Source organism: Bicyclus anynana, chromosome 3, assembly GCF_947172395.1.
Source record: "Bicyclus anynana chromosome 3, ilBicAnyn1.1, whole genome shotgun sequence".
NCBI classification, from domain to species: Eukaryota; Metazoa; Arthropoda; class Insecta; order Lepidoptera; family Nymphalidae; genus Bicyclus; species Bicyclus anynana.
In genome coordinates, this window is record NC_069085.1 from 15645478 (window position 1) to 15667917 (window position 22440).

At 36.4% G+C, this 22440-nt stretch overlaps 1 protein-coding gene across 3 annotated transcripts in view; it reads left to right on the forward strand.

Moving 5' to 3' along the window:
• Nucleotides 1-22440, forward strand: part of LOC112054675 (homeobox protein aristaless) — a 116446-nt gene that overhangs the window by 76122 nt on the left and 17884 nt on the right. Inside the window, exon 1 of one of the 3 annotated variants that reach the window (XM_052891262.1) lies at nucleotides 19774-19927. The exons of the other annotated variants lie outside the window; for them this stretch is intronic. The gene's annotated coding sequence lies outside the window, so the exon portion shown is untranslated. Of the gene's footprint in view, nucleotides 1-19773; nucleotides 19928-22440 lie in introns of those variants that run through there. 3 annotated transcript variants of the gene reach the window in all.

The following is a 22440-nucleotide window of genomic DNA, read 5'->3' on the forward strand; positions in this document are numbered from 1 at the left end:
TCCATGAATGAAAACCAAAGTTTCATACACTCTCTCCAAAAGTCTACACGACATCGCACGTGAATGCTAAATGATACGTACCTATTTGGTACCACCCGTTGTGGTGATGACTAGCCACGGCCTCCCACCAGCCAGACCTGGACCAACTATGAAAACCTCAATCAGCCCAGCCAAAGATCGAACCCAGGACCTCCGTTTCATAAATCCAACGCACACAAAACTGCGCCACGGAGTAGTCAAAACGTTTACCTTGACCCTTGTACATGTTGTAGGTACCTGCGAAGTTTCCTCTGTTGATGAATAGCGATGGTTTTTATTAACCCACTTCAAAAAAAGGAGGAGGTTCTCAATTGCGTATGTTTTTTTTTAATGTTTGTTACCTTATAACTATATTAACCAATTTTGAAAAGTCTTTTTTGTTCGAAAGAGTACTTACTTGTAGATTTAATTGGTCCCATATCATTTTCATGAAGATCGGTTTTGTAATTTTGTGTTGAAATCAAAATAATTGAATTACGTCTTTCAAGTCGAATCCAAAGATTATTAGGTGAGAGGTGGACTATTTTACGAGGAGGTTTGTTCCGTCAACTTTTACTACAAAAAGAAATACGTAACAGGCAAATGTTACGGGGACTCTTGACCTATAACTAATATCCGTTGGAAGGCCTCGTGCGATAATAATGGTAATTAACAATTGCGAAAGTGAATGAAAGTGAGCCGTAATTGGATTTTGCATTAGTGATGCAGGTAGATACTAACAGTTTGTATTTTATTAGTTTAGTAATTACCATGTGCGATTAATAAGCTGAATTGCTCCTTCAATTAAACAAAATAAAGAGGTTAACCTCTAAATAATAAGGGAGATAATAAGCTGTAAACTCTAATACACCTTTTGAGAGTCCAGACATTTTCGTATTCTTTATGTTGTCGCAAAAGTCGCCTCGTGTCTTCCTTGATTACAATCTCTCCTGATGGTAAATGATGATGCAATCTAAGATGGCAGCGGGCTAACTTGCTAGGAAGAGGATGAAAAAGAATCCTCTTTCGGATTCTACACGATATCGTTCCGGAACGCTAAATCGCTTACGTTTTTGCCGGTAGGGTGGTAACTAGCCACCATCGAAGCCTCTCACCAGCTGGACCTTCGCCTTGTAAATCCAATCGTACATACCACTGCGCCACGAAGGCCGCCTAAGTTAACACTCCTCTTAATGAATATCAACTCTCCTCTTTTCCATCTGTATTGCTCTCCCAGCCCAGCCAAACCTGGCAAGATTCCACCAGAGCAGATTCCACGGTCACCCGTTCTTATATAGAACCAAGTCGAACAAATTTTCTCCGACTACATATTCACAACAATATAAGTACTTACAATCAGATATACCTTGACCTTTGACAGCCTCCGTGGCGCAGTGGTATGCGCGGTGGATTTAATGACGGAGGTCCTGGGTTCGATCCCCGGTTTTCTTAATTGGTCCAGGTCTAGCTGGTGGGAGGCTTCGGCCGTGGCTAGTTACCACCCTACCGACAAAGACGTACCGCCAAGCGATTTAGCGTTCCAGTACGATGTCGTGTAGAAACCGAAAGGAGTGTGGATTTTCATCCTCCTCCTAACAAGTTAGCCCGCTTCCATCTTAGATTACATCATCACTTACAGGTGAGATTGTAGTCAAACTTGTAAAGAATAAAAAAAATAAAAAAAAAGCTACATATAATCAGGGACATCCGAAAGTATCATATAGAAGAAAGAAAGAGAATAAGTTTATTCACTTTTTAGTGTCACAAACAGTACATCCTATCTTAGATATTACATGACTGTCTGTGACACCAAACAGAAAGGGTTTACAGCTCAGCATTAGCCGTTCATCGCTGGAGAGCAATGCGCAGCGCTGATTTTCAGCTGAGACCCGGGTGACGTCACAGTCAGTTATAATTATAAACTAAACATCTAATCAAAATACTTTAAATACATTCAAAATAAAAATTCATATAATAAGACACAAAATAAAAAACCAAAAACTAAAAACCTAAAAATATCAAGTTGGTCACCCTACAACCCCGCAGGTGCTGGCTCATTGAGTGGCATTTCCGCGTCCTAAGTTAAAGCTACTTCTAGCTGGCCTAAGGCTCCTAGGTATCTTTTTTTTTTTTTCTATTCTTTACAAGTTAGCCCTTGACTACAATCTCACCTGATGGTAAGTGATGATGCAGTCTAAGATGGAAGCGGGCTAACTTGTTAGGAGGAGGATGAAAATCCACACCCCTTCCGGTTTCTACACGGCATCGTACCGGAACGCTAAATCGCTTGGCGGTACGTCTTTGCCGGTAGGGTGGTAACTAGCCACGGCCAAAGCCTCCCACCAGCCAGACCTGGACAAATTAAGAAAATCTCAATCTGCCCAGCCGGGGATCGAACCCAGGACCTCCGTCTTGTGAATCCACCTCGCATACCACTGCGCCACGGAGGCCGTCGCGCCACTAAGTCACACTTGTCTCCTCACTAAAATGCTACTGATTAAAAAAGTGAGTTTTCCGCCGCCTTAATTAATGTTATTTTAATACACATCGACATCGATTCAATTTGGCCATGCTTTCTTCTGGACGTGAAAAGAGATCCCTTAAGAGAAAGCCTCTAGTAAGAGTCATCATAATGAAGTATTGCAGTTAAGTTGTAATCATAACTAACAACCTTATTAGATCTAGTTAGACGTATCATAAAATATCATTAAAGTTTACACGTTTCTATAAAGCTCCATACTTTGAGGAAACGACGTCACGAACCTTATTTTAAAATAGGTAAATTCTAAAATTATTTATCTTAAATGAATACTTTATTTACAATTCACAAACAAAAATTTCTAATTATAAATTATAATTTACTAGCGGACGCCCGCGATTTCGTCCGCGTGGTATTCAGTTTTTACAAATCCCACGGGAGCCATGGATTTTTCCGGAACGAAAAACTATGTGTTAATCCTGAGTAAAATCTATTTCCATTCCAACTTTCAGCCAAATCGCTTCAGTAGTAGCGGCGATAAGAGTAACAAACATCCAAACAAACATCCATACAAATTTTCGGGTTTTCAGTATTAGTAAGATAATTATCAGAGAGGAGAATACAGATCGATAGTGATCTAAACTTAATAATTGTAGACAAAAAATCATATTACCTCAAATCATCAACGCAACGCAAAACAAGCGATATTATACTAGTAGTGCATAAGTGTGTGTAACATCACAGGTGCACTCTCTTTTCCCTCGGTCTGATAGGCCAATGACATCAAGACCACATTTTCCCAGCACTATTAATGACAAAAATCCCTGACTTCCCAACAATGTCCACAAAAATTTACATTACAAACAAATAAAGTGTAAACACTACTCGTCAATAAACATAAATAATCCCAGTAATTTATCATTGAAACAACACTTTATAAATCGTAAATTAAAATTCTACTTCTTGACATTTTAATAATAATAATAATAATAATAATAAATAATAATTATTTATTCATGAGAAAGTACAGAAGGTTTACAGAACAAGCTATAGACATACATACTTTCTACCTTGACAGGTGTATGAATATTAAAAATAATATTATACTAACTAATAATTCCATAATTCCAATAATTAAATATTCAATCGGTGAACATGGTTTAAATAAAAAAAAAAAAAAAAAATTCGTATTCATTACTTCAATGGGTGCAAAGGGTCTTTTATGGAGTTAACTGCAATTCCAATTGTGACCTGGATGTATTTCAAAATAGGTGCTGCTCAATAGGATACAATTTCTTATGAGGTTTAATATCATTAATATAGTTTTAGAAATAATAATACATATAAACATGTAACTAATAATGTAATGCATGATATCGTGAAATCCAGTAAATTCCCTAAATTTCAATTTCTTTTATCATAAAATGACTCGATTTATGTCTTGAATCTAGAACCCTATATTCCAAAGTTAAATTAACTAAATTCATTGCCAACTATTGGGTATCTGGAAGAAACTATGAAATTCAGTATATTCACTAAATATCAATTTCTTCAATTGTCTTGAATCTAGAACCTTATATTCCAAAGTTTAATTTACTACCTACTAAACCAATGTATGTTTATTTTACGCATTAACTGCCAGTAAATCAAGAACAATGTCTATGTCAGTGACCTAATTTTTAAACCAAAATATATGTCTATTAATAAAATATTATTACCATTACAGACGACAATAGACAAAAAGGTAGAAATTGAACCTACGACCTATCCGATATTATTCCAACCTCTTATGTGTAAGTAATCAAATTTAAATATTTTGGCTTTATGGAAAACCTTTTCCAAGCTTGAGAATTCCGCAGCACAAACAGACATTATATTATACGGACCTTAGCTATTCCTAAAACGCTTTTATATTATTTAGGGGCTTAAAATAATTACGATCAAAGTTGTTATATTGATAACGTACCTATTATTGTGCATAGCAATAAAAATTGATCAATAAAGGTCAACAAACTTGCAATAAACCATCACTAACAGTTAAGCCCCAGTATTAATTGTTATTACAGCACAAATATTCACTATTCGTTGAGCAAAAACCATGTAAATAGATCCGATTATTATTTCGATAACCTTTGTTGCGAAGACATGAATTTTTCTTTCCAACACGTCGAGGAACCTCGGTGGGGGGAGACGGTTTATGTTATTAAACCATTGGCCCAATGGGTCTTATAATATTGGACATTTGAAACTAGGAGTTAGACTTTATGAGTTCATGATGTGTATAAATCACAAAATTATAATGTCATTTACTGGTTATTGCAAGACTTATTAACCAAAACAAACATCTCCTCACATTGAAACTCAAAGTAATTTTCTTTATTCAATGTACTGACTGTAGAATTTAATAGTATTTAGTAGTTTTGTTTACATATTTCTTTTATTTTTTAACAGTAATGGTGTGTAAAGTAATGGTGATAAGTACGAGTAAATTAAAACTGAAGACATGGTGATTGTAAATTATAATTACCAAATATATTAGTGTGGACTTAAAGTGGTAATAGGCAATCATTTATGTCATCACACGTCAACGCCTAGAACAAAACATCAACTTGCTTGACTTGTTATGACTGTGAATACATTTTACAATGCACTTGGTGATTGTAAATTATAATTGCCAAATATTATATTGTGTGGTCATAAATGGGCCATCATTTATGTCAGCTTGACTTGTTATGACTGTGAATACATTTTACAATCACTTAAAAATAGGTGTTACTTCAGCTATAATTTCAAAGCATGGCTACTCGCAGTCTTCGGCCGTGTTACTCTATATGGCAAGGTAATAATTATTACCCATGGGAGAACTGCGCGGTTGGTATTCCGCATAACATGTCATGGAGCCAATATATTAACACTTAATAGAAACAGATGGGGTGATTGTTTACGATGTCTGATGTGAAAATTATTATAAAACGTTCCTTTATCTAAGCTTGGTTGGTTTAAGCTTCGATTAATTTACATATTACAGAAAAGGTAGTCGATTATTTTAATTCCAATTCAACGTATCAGATTGCTATCTTTATATACCTTATATATAAATGCGTAAATAGTTAATTCTCAATAGCCTTTTAATCAATGCTCTCTAACTATTCAGCATATTTCAAAATCTCAGGTAGGTACTGTACCCAACTAGCTAGCCACAAACGCTCATTCTCACGTTTCTGTAGTACCCACGACTATAATTGATCGTGTGTTGGTCACTGCGTACATGACGTGTATATGTATGCCGCGTGGATACTGCCGTTTGCTTTTCAGAAACGTGAGAATAATTGACCGTCAATGGCGACTGTAATTCTGTATTTTAGACAATAAGTGACGTCACTGTACTCAAATAGGTTAAGTACCTGTTCGAGTACACTCGAGTACGATAGAAAATAATCGCCAAAAACAAAATGACACAAACTACTGTATTACTAAACCAACAAAACTAGCAGTAATAAAAACAAATGTAATGATGATTTCATGTTAATGATAAATACACTGCATATTGCTTGTTTGTCCCAGATACTATCAAACTCGCGCCCTGCAATTACGGAGTCATTTTTACATACCACCATTTTGTTTTAGGGTACCGCAGTTAAAAATTAGTTTTTTATGTTGTTTAGGTTTGCACATATAATTCAATTATTGTCCTTCCTGAGTATGGGTCGCTTGCTTATAACATTGGCAGCTGAGGATAATACAGACTTTCTGTTTTTTGATACAATGTAAAAAAAGATTGTTTTATTCAATAAATAAGCATAATTCCTTTCTATGATCTCCAGCGCTATTAAAACTTACTTCCTGAAAGACTTTGATGAATTATTCTGTAACATTGTAATATTACAGCAAATTTACACAAAAGCTCAATTTTACATCTCAATTTTCCTACACGTCTATTTGTGAAACTATATGAAAATCCGTTTTAGTTATTTGTCATTTATCGCTTTGTTTCCCATGGATATGCGGAGTGGGAACTGTTTCATACGAGTAAAATTTAATTAAATAAATTCCGCTTTAATTTATAAATAAGGGCTGGAATAGTTGCTAGAATAGAATATAATATTTTTATATTATAGTAACTATCAGTTATTTCCATTATATAGACTAATATTAGAAAGAGGAAAGTTTTGATTGTTTGCATTGTATAGGCTCTGAAACTTCTGAACCGACTTGAAAAAATATTTCACTATAGCTACACTATGCCCGAGTGCTATAAGCTATTTATTCCTATGGGAACGGGAATCACGCGGGTAAAACTGCGCGGGGTCACTAGTTCATACTATCGCGTTAACATAAACCGGTTGTGCAGAAGTGTTCTAGATGGCGCTGTTTCAATTCCTTAGAAATTCGCGTTTACATTAACGTGATAGTAACACTATCAAACTGCCGCTAGGCCCTCTGCTAGTAACAAATAAATAGATTGTTGATAAACCTGAATCCACGACTAATGAGTCGGACTCTTTAAAAAATATACGGTAAATTTTATACGGAACACTACATTAAAAACGAAGTGCACTTGACCAGGTATTTGCCGTTATTGTTTCGTGGCGCACCAAAATAATTCCCTTTCATATAATTATAATGCAATGCGAAATTTTATTATCGATGCCCACATTTCCCAGCAGTGGACGGTGCACTTAAATTACTCGGAAAGGTGTTGTTTTGACGTTTCGAGTTGCGCTCGCTGGTAAACTGGTAATTAAACAGGTGTTAATGAGTGTTTAGCAGTTGGTTATGAGTAATGACAACTGACAAGTGCTAATACTTCCGGTGTTTTGGATAATATCCATTTCGTGTGAGTATTATTAGTAGAAAATCGATATTTTTTTTTCAAGTTAGCCCTTGACTACAATCTCACCTGATGGTAAGTGATGATGTAATCTACGATGGAAGCGGGCTAACTTGTTAGGAGGATGAAATCCACACTTCTTTCGGTTTCTACACGACATCGCACCGGAACGCTAAATCGCTTGGCGGTACGTCTTTGCTGGTAACTAGCCACGGCTGAAGCCTCCCACCAGCCAGGCCTCAACCAATTAAGAAAACCTCAATCGGCTCAGCCGGGGATCGAACCTAGGACCTCCATCTTGTAAATCCACCACGCACACCACTGCGCCACGGAGGCCGTCTAGATATTTTATTGTATTCATGTGCTACAATCTCAGACCAATTATAGAAGGACCTGTATCGCACTCATAGTCACGAACAAAATTGTCTGTCATTTTCTGAAAAAAACGAGCTTAGATTTGGTATATATTTTATACTAAACTAGATGTTTTTGCCCGTTTTTTACACAATTCAGTTACACAAAAATGAACTTTTACGGAGCTCTTTAACCGACGAACATGATTACTACAATTTAACATCGATACTATAGAGACAGTTTCTATAATCGCATTAGATCGTTGATCATATACTTTGACAGAAAAGGCAGATCCTATACAATAATTGGTCTAAGGCTACAATGGTAGTTGATAAACGTGCAATGAAAATCAAAATTGGATACAAATATACCTCACGACTATGACGAAAATTAACCTCGTTGGTTCAGTAGTTAATTGAAGCGTGAGTTCGAGTCCTGCCCCTGTAACCAAATGGCACATCGATTCTCTTTCTACGATAGCAAACGCTTCGAAAACTAGAAAAATTTATGGGGTCATTCCCATACATTCTTAGATCTTGATCACGCGACTTGTCGATAGCAAATGTCATTCCCATACATTTTTCTAGCTTTCGAAGCGATTGCGATCGTAGAAAGAGTATCGACGTCTACAGAGGCTGGGTCGGTCTGTTTTTTTACTTGTTTATCTTGTAGTGTGGGATATCTTTGGATAGGTCTTAAGATATGAGAGGTCTTCTGCCAATACTTTTCGATTGTAAAAAATTGAGCTTCTAAGAGCTAATTTTTCTTAGTGTCAAGTGTCACCATCCTGTGTCGGCTAAACGGTTGTCTATGAATACCTGAAAAAAATCACGAGAGTAGGATATAATGAAATTACAAGGAAAACTATAAGAGCTAAGTAGGAATTGCTATTTAAAGAGTAATAGTCGACCAACTTGAAAAACGTTACTTTGAAATTGCATACTAATTCATTAAAAAGATAAAGTTGTCATTAAGAAGAAGAGTCTGTTCCCATAGGAAAACGGGGATGAATTATAGCCCATAGCACCCGAGGATAGTGTAGCTTGCCAACAATGAAAAAGTTTTCGGTTCGGTTCAACAAATCGGTTCAGTAAACTCAAACTCAAACTCAAAATTCATTTATTTCAAATAGGCTTAGTTTACAAGCTCTTTCGAAACGTCAGGTAATAATATTAAACTTTTGATAATGGTGATAATAATTATTCGAAAACTTAAAATTAAAGTTACGAGAGTTCCAAACGCGCTTTGGTCCGAGAAGAGCCCACAACAAACTCAGCCAGTTTTATCTTTTTTTAGCTTATCACCATTTAACAATAGGTATATAAGTAGCCTGTCATGTAATACATTTCATTTCCAAGCAATTAATGAAATTTCGGAGCCTATGCAAACAATCAAATCTAATCTTTATAATATTAGTAGATAAATAATATTACAGCTGGACTTACCAGTCCATTCTTAAAATAAAATTGAAATTTCTCATCAGTAAAGGGGCCAAACTCAACATCGAGTTGTCTTGGGTTCTATCCCTGCCCTCTGCACTCTTGTCGTATCTACTCTCGCAGTTTTTCAGCCTAATTCGAGGGGAAACCCCATAATGTTTAGAATAATGGTCATATTCAAAATATATGACAATTATTTAAAAAAATACAACTAAACACAAACAAAAATAGGTAATAATTCTTTTTCCGTATGCGTAATGCGTAATTAAATTACCAGTTAAATACATTTCTCTGAATTACGACTATCTGTTCCACTAAGTGTATACTTTGATGATGTAACTGTATGATTAGTTTAACAGGTATTTTACTCCTCGTAGGTAACTCGTTTTATGAAAACTGAATGTTGGTGTTGGCCTTTGCTCCAACAATAGTTAATTACAGTCCTTTTCATAAAAGAAGTCCCCAGACGCGGCGCTAATGTCTTAATGGCGTCATTGTCATTTAGTAATGGCGGTCTCATTGTCTAATTTGTCAAAGGCGCTGTTAATTTTAGTTTAGTTTAAGCTGCAGGACTACTTTCATGTAAAAGACTCTAGGTACGATTTGTTTTCTTCATTCCCTCTCATTTCTCTCAATTGTCATGTCTGTTGTCATGTCTGGTTAGTCGCCAGAATCTTAGTTTCGTGGCATCATCTTTAGCAACCCATTTTCAGCTCATTCTAGAGCACGAGTCTCCTCTCAGAATAAGAGAAGTTAGTCCACCACGCTGGCCTAATGCGGAATACACGTAGAGAATTAAGAAAATTCTCAGGTATGCACGTTTCCACACGATGTTTTTATTTCACCGTTTGAGACACGTGATATTTAATTTCTTTGGAGCCGTGATAGCCCAGTGGATATGATCTCTGCCTTCGATTCGAAGGCATGGATTAGGAATTAGGATTTGATCCTCAAATTTCTTCAAAGTAAAATGAACTTTAACCAGTAGTAATTAGGTCCAAATTTCAGTTTTAAAATTCAATCTATGTTTATGAATACGGGTTCAAAAGTTTGACAGGATTTCTCATATCATGCCGAGGAAAATATTAAAAAGAATACGCCCTGTGCTGTTCGTGAACTTGGTTTTTTTTTTTTTTTTATTCTTTTACAAGTTAGCCCTTGACTGCAATCTCACCTGATGGTAAGTGATGATGCAGTCTAAGATGGAAGCGGGCTAACTTGTTAGGAGGAGGATGAAAATCCACACCTCTTTCGGTTTCTACACGGCATCATACCGGAACGCTAAGTCGCTTGGCGGTACGTCTTTGCCGGTAGGGTGGTAACTAGCCACGGCCGAAGCCTCCCACCAGCCAGACCTGGACAAATTAAGAAAATCTCAATCTGCCCAGCCGGGGATCGAACCCAGGACCTCCGTTTTGTAAATCCACCGCGCATACGACTGCGCCACGGAGGCCGTCAGTTTACTTGAAATATGCAAACAAATTTAGTTTTTATCTGATTTAAATTATTTTTCTCCAAGTAGGCAGTGAAATCCAGTTAAAGAAAGTAATAGCCCGGTCAAACATACAGACAGACAGATATAAAAAATACCTCGTTAGCCCATTAGGTAGTTAGCCTATGGAGCATTGGATCACAAGGTACGGGGTTCAAGTCCTGGGTCGGGCTATGAAATTCTGGATATTGGTTCTTCTAAACTCTACTCTTAGTACGAGTATGTCCAACGTGTCGCACTACACCCTCTAATTGAAAGTAAATTAATAAAATAGGTAAAAAAGTATTTTACGATCCATAGTTACCTACATTGATATAATTTCCGTTGGTATATCAGATGTATTTTTCCTTGTGGGTTTTTTGTTATCGAATGAGGCAATTGGTTTTCCATATCTTGATATATTTTATGGTACTTATATACATGAAAAAATATTCCTTCATGTTTTAGTCTTTCAGTCAAAATTGCAATAATATGAATTGCACGGACATTTCTAAAGTCACGTGATTTTTTATTCATTCAATATTTACCCGACTGCAAGAAGGGTTATGCTTTTCGCGCGTATCTTGTATGTATGTATGTAATATTCTTTATTACCTCATATCTTCCAAACCACTGAACGTACGTAATTAGGATATCGTTAGATTTGTCTCAATAACCCAAGTGTTCTTAGATAGGTGAAACTAAAAAAAAAATAACAAGACGACTGTGAGACGCTCGTATATCTAAGTCGGGACTTTGATATTGGATATAATGATTTTCTTCTACATTATTTATTAGGTCCCGACTGTTTTCTAATTGCTATCTACACTTCTGGACTGAGCTTGTTTTTTTTCTTTTCAGTTTTTTTATACTTTATACAGTCGGGTTTTTTTATTTATTTATTTATTTTATTATTTAATGCTAACGCATCAAATTAACTGATCATAAAAATTAATAATCAGTGTCTAGGTACGGAAATTCGTAGTCTGAATGACTTATGTATAAACCAAAATGTCGCGTTCCAAGACATTAAAGTGTTTATGCAACAAAATGTCATACGCTATAAAAACCCTTTGTGGATGGATATTGCTCATTTGACATTGTGATTTTCGCATTATGGCATACAATAAATACGGGTGTTCTTGTTATTAATTTCATCGTCACATCATATAACCCGATGGACGTCCACTGCAGGACATGCGCCTTTTGTAGAATCAGAAATGAGGAGATCCGCAGAAGAACCAAAGTCACTGACATAACTCAGCAAGTCGCGAAGCTGATGTGGGCAGGGCACATAGTAGAGTCCATGTTTGGATCCCAAGGTGCTGGAATGGCGACCCCGCACTAGCGCAGTGTTGGTCGACCCCCCACTAGATGGACCAATATCAAGCGGGTGGGAGCCGCTGGATGTTGGCTTCTCGAAACCGTGATGTTTCGGCCATCAGCTGTTGATGATGATGACGATGAATAGGAAGGTTTTGGCTGGTGGGAGGCTTTGGCCGTGGCTAGTTACCACCCTACCGACAAGCGATTTAGCGTCCCGGTACGATGTAGAAACCGAAAGGAGTGTGGATTTAATCCTACTCCTAACAAGTTAGCCCGCTTCCATCTTATATTGCATCATCACGTACCATCAGTTGAGATTGTAGTCAAGGACTAACTTGTAGAGAATAAAAAAAAAATCATAAATTCATTTATTTCAAGTAGGCTCAGTATACAATCACTTTTGATACGCCAGTTGACTATTTGTAATGATTCTACCACGGGTTCGGAAGGCAAATTCTGCTGAGAAGAAACCGGCAAGAAACTCAACAGTTGCTCTTTTAAAAAAAAAATCATACAATAATAAATCATAATCATACAAATTAAGGAACTCATCGATGGTGTAGTAACCTCGACTAAGCAAATGTTTTTTAACACATTGCTTAAAACTATGCATTGGCAGGTCCATCACAGTCTTGGGGATCTTATTATAGAAGAGTACACCCATACCTAAAAGTATTTCCTATTGGCCTAAGTATCAAGACTAAGTAATGGCCTACTGAATATAAACATGTAAGCTATTCACCGTCATCGTATGACGCGACCGAGTATAAAATTAACAAATCGCTATAATTTACATCGGAAATTACGCCCTAATAACATGGCAACTTATCTCGACCTAAGACATCTACGTTACATCACTTATAACTTGTGAAATCGATTAATAACTCTTATTGACATGTGAATAAGTTTCAATTTCGCAGGACATTTACTTTTGCGGTATGAAAGTTATGTTTGTTTGTTGTAGTAATAAAACAAAGGGATACGCGCGAGTTAATTACGGTCAGAATGTAATTAGGTCTAATCAAATAACGTAATCTTTTTGTGACTTTTTGCGTGGTGGTGTTTTAATGCACTTTTTTTAGGAGTGCGTTTTTGAATTATTACCCTGACTAATAAAAAGCCGTTTATTCTTTCTTTCCTTTAAAAAGTCTTCAAAATTTGCGACTTTCAGATAAAAACACTACTTATCAGCAGCGAAGAGTTCGTGCAAGCTTATTCCCGCCGGGTTACCTTTAAAAATCCATGCATATTCATTGTTGTATACTGTATGTAGATATATGAGAAACCGGAATTTGTATCACGCTATATGAATTTCTTTCTCTTTGGGACGGCTTACCTTCATCAAAATTCCATCCTTCGCCACTGCGACTTATGTATAATGACAAATGTAGAAACGCACGATATCAACTGTTGCAAGCAGTGCATCGGTTAATGCGTAGGCATTGCATTTTCGCATCTATAAAGTGCACTCCTACAGTTAATACAATAGTCTACCGAATGAGTCGTTTTTATTCAACAATAAGGTAGTAGTCAGGGATCCGTAGAACATTTTTTACACATGATTACTAACAAGTTAACTTTTCGTGAATAGTTTCATCTCGGTGAGATGATCAACTTTTTTGTTTAAAATTCTCAAGTTCATTAATTTCAATAAGGCTTATTTAGAAGCACTTTCGAAACATCAGACAATCAGTTTATAAAGTGTTAACTAGGGTATGCACTATACGTACAATATAGTAACAAAATAGAAAATCCTTCTCCAATGCAGGTTCCTAATGACTATTCAGGGTAGGCAGTGCGTTTTTGTATCTAAGAAGTGCACGCCACTGCATGTAATAATATTATTAGATAACTAGCGGACGCCTGCGACTTCGTCCGCGTGGACTTCAGTTTTTCACATATCCCGCTGGAACCGTGTTTTTTTCCGGGAAGGAAAGCAGCCGATGTGCTAACGCAGAGTAAAATTTATGTCTATTTATTTTTATTAATTAATTTCAGCTAAATTCAGTAGTTGCGGTTTAAGAGTAACAAACATCCATACAAACTCGCGTTTATAATATCAGTGGAATGGTGATCATATTTGTTCGAAAACTTAAAATTAAAGTTATTGAGTAGGTACATACAGCCGAACGTAAAACCTCCTTCTTTTTAGAAGTCGGTAAAAAAACAGGGCACGGACTACATGTCCGTGACACAGGGACCATTATCTATCAAGGGACCTATGTAACAATTAATAAATAAAAAAGGGCGTCATAAAATAAACAACTTATTACAACCACTCGCATCTTTCATTACGCTTATATCGTAAATAATATTGCAACCGACTTTCACAGCCCAATCATTATAATTAATTATAGATTCAGCGACAAATTAATGCGTGCCTTGTGTGTACGTAATTTATAACTTGATGTTCGCAACCGCGCGAGTGAAATGTCAGGTTTATGATAAGTAACAACGATTATTTTATACTATAGATATGTTACGTGTGGAGGATTTTGGAGAGTCCACACCACAGGGATTGACGCGTAAATAAAACACGTATATCTTGTTAAGTAGAGGTGCGATCGCTTCAGGCTTCGGGAGTGAAGTGTGTGAATTATTCCCTTATCTTTATTGCAGTAATAGTAAAACACAAAGGAGACAGAGTTACATGTACAAATGAGATAGTGATACAATAAAGAGTGAGATGACAATACTGTTAGAATAGCAAAGTAAATATACATTAGAACGAGATAGTTATTATTAAAGTAGTACAGCATTATAGTATACAATGGTTAAACAAATACATAGTAAAAGAAAAGAAGAATTAATGCTTAATACAATCAGATAGTCTGCATCTGTATTCTTATTTAACATATACAATAATTGCAATTATAACTATAATACCTCAACCCATATTCGGCTCACTGCTGAGCTCGAGTCTCCTCTCAGAATGAGAGGAATTAGGCCAATAGTCCACCACGCTGGCCCAATGCGGATTGGCAGACTTCACATACGCAGAGAATTAAGATAATTCTCTGGTATGCAGGTTTCCTCACGATGTTTTCCTTCACCGATTGAGACACGTGATATTTAATTTCTTAAAATGCACACAACTGAAAAGTTGGAGGTGCATGCCCCGGACCGGATTCGAACCCACACCCTCCGGAATCGGAGGCATTAGTCATATCCACTGGGCTATCACGGCTTAACAGTAAATCTATTCTAAGCTATATTTATATGTACATCAATCAAAGTATCGTCAACTAGATTTAGTTCCCTAACAATTCTTAACATTACGTGCCAACAAAATCACCTCAAAAAATGATCCAAATTTAATTACACCACTGACAATGTGCTTAATATTGTGGTTACTTACATTAGGTACATATTTATGTATATATAGTTTTTTCTAAACAAACAAAAAGTAAGAAAATTTATTAAATTTAGATTAAATTATACGATTAGTATAAATAACAAAGGCGGCCTTACGGAGCGGTATAGTCCAAAATGGACCAGCTCTTTAAAATAAATATTTAAAAAAAACTCGACAATATTTAAGTGTTATGTTTAAATAAATTTTATTGTTTTACTATGCGACTAAACTATTATATTAACAAACATTCAACCTAATAATAAATATCAAATCAACCAAATAATGTCATCTACCTAATGTATGATATATACGAAAGGTTGTCAGTATAGATAATATATACGAAATTGAGATTCTATATCAAATACGAATCTCAATTTCGTATATATTATCTATTAAAATACGTCAAATCTTAACATACGTAATGGTTTAGTTACCAACTATTAGGTATTCATCATCATCATCATCATATCAGCCGATGGACGTCCACTGCAGGACATAGGCCTTTTGTAGGGACTTCCAAACATCACGATACTGAGCCGCCTGCATCCAGCGAATCCCTGCGACTCGCTTGATGTCGTCAGTCCACCTGGTGGGGGGTCGGCCAACACTGCGCTTACTAGTGCGGGGTCGCCATTCCAGCACTTTGGGACCCCAACGTCCATCGGCTCTTCGCACTATGTGCCCCGCCCATTGCCACTTCAGCTTCGCAACTCGTTGAGCTATGTCGGTGACTTTGGTTCTTCTGCGGATCTCCTCATTTCTGATTCGATCACGCAGAGATACTCCTAACATAGCTCGTTCCATCGCCCGCTGTGTGACTCTGAGCCTTCTTATGAGGCCCATAGTTAGCGACCAAGTCTCGGAACCATAGGTATTAGGTATTAAGGTGTAATAAATAAATACATACATAAATCTATAATAAAGTACCAGTGGCGAAGAATGGAATTTTGACGAAGTTAAGCCGTCATAAAAAGCATACCGCATAATACAAGCTACGGCTTCTTATACATCCATACATATTCATGGATATGTATATATGGATTTTTAAAAGGAAACCCGGCGGGAATCGGCCTGTTCTCGCCGACTCGCTGACACTTCGCCACTGATAAGTACTTATAATAAAACTATAACAGGTTAAATTCTGTACATTGAAGATATTATGAAATGTTTTATCGAAAGGCATTTTATGAAACGCGTATATTACAAACATGCTTACATACATACAGGACGAATGAAATTTTTTTGAAGTCGGCTACTAAAATTGCTAAAAACGACAGTCATCAGTTGCACAATGCAATTACAGATGCGAAGATAAGTTAACGCGTAAATACACCGTGAGTAAATAACTCTGCAACTCTTGTGCGGTAGATTGGATTTGTTGCAATATTTCTTGCAATTAAGCAATCAAAAATTATCCTGACATCTATGCACGTTGACATCAAAAGTATATTTAAGAGGCACCTTTAGATATATTGATTTTCTTGTTTGACACTTAGGAAAATTAAGTCAATATTAACTAATTAATAGGTACATAAAAGAAACCAAAATTTTCGGGATATTTGTAATAAATATACCTATTATCTAAAATATATAATTTCAAAACAATCAAACAAAATATATTATATTAAAATTTTTTATATCTCAACGGAGAACCGAGCTATTTTAAAAAACTGAATACGAAAATCTTAGTCGAGAATTCGAAATTTAGCTTTTCTAGGCCCCTCCCATGTTTTATCAAAAATTCAGACTTCTCGGTTCATTTGCATTTCAAAGCCGTTTTTTTTTTCGACATAATGACGTCTGCTAAGAAAGGATTTTGCGACAGGGTCGGATTAAGGGGGTTCAAAAGCAAGCGCGGACGAAGTCTGCTAGTAATATACCTAGTAATATATTCCCTAAACTTACAAGAGTTTATAATTACGCATAATATAATTATTATTGCAGCATATAGTGAAATGAATCATGAATGACTGCTATTAATGGACTAACATAATTAAGTTAGTCATCTCTTTGTGATTCAGACACGAATCATAACGACACGAGTTTCCTTGTTTTTTTTTAAATTCCATATAATTATTTTCAATATCGAATGAGGAAAATAATTAATTAATGACCGAAAAGAAAACCTTATTTAATCGCATTAAATATGAAAAGTCATTATTTTTAGTTATTGACAAATCAACGCATATTTGTGATCTCACTTGATAAAGTTTGAATGTATCAAACTTCCTTGTGACTTGGTGACTTGGAAAACGTCTATTGCGTAGTGGGAATTTTCAATGATTTCATACTGTGACGATCGCGTAAACGTAAACGCGAATTTATATGGAATTGAAACAGTTGTACAGTAGTGCCACTAGATGGTGCTGTTTCAATTCCTTAAAAATTCGCGTTTACGTTAACGCGATAGTAACAGTATCAAACTGCCACTAGGCCCTAGTGCTTAGTGGGATTTACTGTGACGATCGCGTAATGGCAAACGCGAATTTCTAAGGAATTGAGCACAATCTAGTGGCGCAGTAGTGTCGCGTTAACGTTTACGCGTCACAGTATGAAAACATTGAAAACTCTCAGTAGGCACTCAGAATAGCGAGAAAAGTTAAGTTACTAGCACACAAATTCATGTAAAATTATATTTTTCCCGCGGATATCATGGACTTTTCCGGCATAGAATGCCTATGTGTTAAACCAGCTGGCCTATTCACTATTTTGGTCTTTATTATCAACCTATTGAAGTGGACAACAAAGTGTCATCTACATACTATATGATATCCACCGTAAGCACCAGATGACATTTGTAATTTGTATCATAGTATATGGATGACATTTTGTCAATTGATTTTTTTTTTATTTTGATGGGTTGTTATATACCAAAAGAGGAAATAGGACAGCTCGATATAACGATCGATGGATATAACCTATTCTATTTGGCATCGATTCTATTTGGCGGTAGGGATAGGTTAGGTTAGGTTATTCATCAATAATATTAATTTAATTAATATTATCTTTTATTTTACTAGATCTGATGTAATGCAGTTAAAAATATAATCCAATTATTGACAAATTGATTATGTTACCACCAGCGTGGCGTGATGGATTACCAACATCTTATCTGTCAAATTATTTATAAACGATATTACGTCACCGAGCAATGCACATTGATATGAAAAAGTTAAAGACAAGCTGCTAGTGAAAAAGTTGTGCCCAGTCTGCCTAGTGGAAGTTTTCAATGTTTTCATACTGTTACTATCGCGTTAACGTAAACGCGAATTTATATGGAATTAAAACAGTTGTGCAATAGTGCCAATAGATGGTGTAGTTTCAATTCCTTAGAAATTCGCGTTTACGTTAACGCGATAGTAACAGTATCAAACTGCCACTAGGCCCTCTGATATTATGTGACTAGTATGTAGTCGTGCGTTATTAGCAGTATATTTGCTACATTCCTAGAAGATTTTAGAAATCTAGAGGGATAAGGAAATGAAAAGAACCAGTAATTGACCTCGGTGACCGTAAGTTCTCTTAGTTTCCACGGGGATTGTACTCCTTGTATTTTCTGGTGTCTTGGTTTGCTGTTTTCAATTTTCTCAGGCTTGTCACAAAAAACACTTTTTAAATAATATAAGATTTCAAAGTGACAGGCAACAGACAGACAGACAGACAGGAACAGGCGCGTTCGCCCAACCAAACGTCGAACTGTGTGCCTAGTGGAAGTTTTCAATGTTTTCATACTGTTACTATTGCGTTAACGTAAACGCGAATTTATATGGAATTGAAACAGTTGTTCAGTAGTACCACTAGATGGCGCTGTTTTAATTCCTTAGAAATTCGCGTTTACGGTATCGTGATCGTCACAGTATCAAACTGCCACTAGGCCCTCTGTTAAAGATGAAAGGTGTGCAGAATAGGTTGCGCACATAAAAGTAACGCTGTCATTCGTTCATCGAATTTCTCTGCCCATAGTTTTTTCATACCGGGTATAAAAAATTGATCCTTGATGAGTAAACTCCAATAAGAGATCATCATCATCATCATCATATCAGCCGATAAACGTCCACTGCAGGACATAGGCCTTTTGTAAGGACTTCCAAACATCACGATACTGAGCCACCTGCATCCAGCGAATCCCTGCGACTCGCTTGATGTCGTCAGTCCACCTGGTTGGGGGTCGGCCAACACTGCGCTTACTAGTGCGGGGTCGCCATTCCAGCACTTTGGGACCCCAGCGTCCATCGGCTCTTCGAACTATGATATGATATTCCCGAATAAGAGATAATTTCATATTTTTCCATCGGTATTTGCCCAGTGTGTATCTTCGACCCATCATATCAGTTACGCACATCAACATTTTTATGGACACAATTTGATAAAGTTCGAGTGCAAAGGAAGTTGCATTATCAACGCCCACGTTATCGTGCCGTAATTAGGATTCGTACGACGACTCGGCCAAGTCATTAACGCGGGAAAACCCGCCGGTGTCGACGCACGTCAAGTGAAGTGTTACAATTGTTATATCGCTTCGTTTGTTATATCGCTTCATTTGTTATATTACATTAAAGCTACATAACAGTAAATATTATTGTGTTGCAAGCTACTACCAGTGGTGAAAATATATGAAAGGTTTTACAACAGTAGACCATATTAACTTAGTCTGGTAAGTTAAATTAATGTTGGTAGACAGATCAATTCTGTACATGAAATATATTTCCAAAATAAATGAGGGGGGTGATTAGTGATCGATACTGGTGCCTGCAATCAGTAAAATTTTTGTCTGTCTGTATGTGCGTTATAAAAACAAAAACTATAGATATAGATTAATTAAACTTATAAATTATTTTACCTGGCACCTATATTCAATTGTATGTCCTGTCTGACATCCGAAATAAGTGACATCACAATGAAGTGTGAAGGCTGCAACTAAGTTCAACGACCGCAATAAAAAAAATACATATATTAAGTAATTTTCCTGTAATTCAAAAGGAAACGTGGACGATATTTTTGACGTTTATTTAATTTCAATATCTTGTAATTTTTGACTTTATAAACTAATCCGGTAACTTAGTTGCATTTATAACCCATGTTTATATGTACTCGTACGTGTCACATCAACGGACTTAGGTACCCGTCTTTTTATTTTTTATTCATTACAAGTTAGCCCTTGACTACAATCTCACCTGATGGTAAGTGATGATGCAGTCTAAGATGGAAGTCTAACTTGTTAGGAGGAGGATGAAAATCCACACCCCTTTCGGTTTCTACACGGCATCGTACCGGAACGCTAAATCGCTTGGCGTCTTTGCCGGTAGGGTGGTAACTAGTCACGGCCGAAGCCTCCCACCAGCCAGACCTGGACAGATTAAGAAAATCTCTATCTGCCCAGCCGGGGATCGAACCCAGGACCTCCGTTTTGTAAATCCACCACGCATACCACGGAGGCCGTCTTCTATTAATAAGCACAGCATTTGCTTTTTTTAATTGTGCAATTTAAAAAAAATATGTTTTATATTTTGTTAAATCACCACCTCCGTGACTGCTACTTAGATTTTTTTCTGCTTACAATTTCAAAGCCTGACTCAGGACTCGAACCCGGAACCTCTGTAGTTACAGCTGGACCACTGAGATTGCATGGGCTGCACTATTCTCTTTGAACTGTCCTGTCACTCTGTACACAGATGATTGTAATAAATACTCTCCAATTAACCTGTAGTCAGCTATAAATGTTGAATAATAATTATAATGTATGTACTTACCTAATAGTCTAAGAGCCCGTGAACCCTAGATCTTCGTCATTTTATAAAAGCTGAAAATTTGTCTGCTCACCATAACTAGTACGGTAACCAATTATGGAGTTTGAACCGTGGTAGCTTTGGGAGGTAGCAGGTTTTAAGGATCCAGACACTCAACTGTCTAAGTATAACTTATGTAATTTTTTTAATGTTTTCCTCGGCAATATATGAGAAATTATATTCCCAGTCGCCAGTCACTTAGCTTCATGGCAACCCTTCGAAAACACTATTTATTTTGATACTTTAAAGATCTCTAGCGAAGGGTTGCCATGAAGCCAAGTGTCTGGCGAATGGGGATGTCATTTCTAATATTATGCCGATAAAAATATAAAACAATTATACTTTATACTTAGGTGGTTGAGGGTCTGGATCCTTGAAACCTGCTATCTCCCAAAGCCACTACGGTCCAAACTCCATAGTTGGTTACGGTACTTATCTATAGTAGGTGCATGAGCCGACAAACTTTCAGCTTTTATAGAATGACGAAGGTCTGTCTGTCGCTGGCTCTCCGGCTATAATAGGACAAGCTGTGAACACAATTTATGTACATTCTAGCGCATTGGCGAGCACGCAGTCATTATGTTATGACCTATTATATCAACTGAGATTTGTTTTCTTTTTATTATCTATCATAAGAATACGGGGTTAAAATATAGCCTTTAGCTTATATAGCTAATATAGCCTATACTCGGGGATAGTGTAGCTTCCCAGCAGTGAAAGAATTTTTCAAATCGTTTCAGTAGTTTCGGCGCCTATGCAATGCAAACAAACAAACTTTCCTCTTTATAACATTAGCATGTACTATATTATTGACTGGCGGATGCCCGCTACTTCGTACGCGTGAAATCTGTTTTTAATAAATCATGCGGGAACAATGTATTTTTTTGGGATAAAAAGTAGTCTATATGTTACTACACACCCTCCTCTATCTACCAGACAAAGTACTATTAAAATCGGTTAAGCTGTTCCAGATATTCAGGATAAACAGACAGACAATAATTTTAAAAAACTTGATTACGTAAGCACTTGACAAAACAAAGTTATTTTGAAATCAAACAGACACTTCAATTTTATTAATAAGTATGGATGTAAATACTGTTAACACGCCATGTCTTCTTCTAAAATCTCAGTTTTAAATGCCAGAAACAGATTTTCATGACAAATATCTTTATGTGAAGAACATTCCACCTTTTTTCTAGTCACCCATTTCTGATCTTCATCTTTAGTCTGGTGAATTTTTAATTATTTAGGGATTATTTATGGACATTACCTACTTTCCTTTTTCTTATATTACCCGATTTATGTCATGGATGGAATGAATCCAAATACACGGAACGGAATCGAACTTCAGACATTTCGGAATTCAGTCAACCGTTGAGCT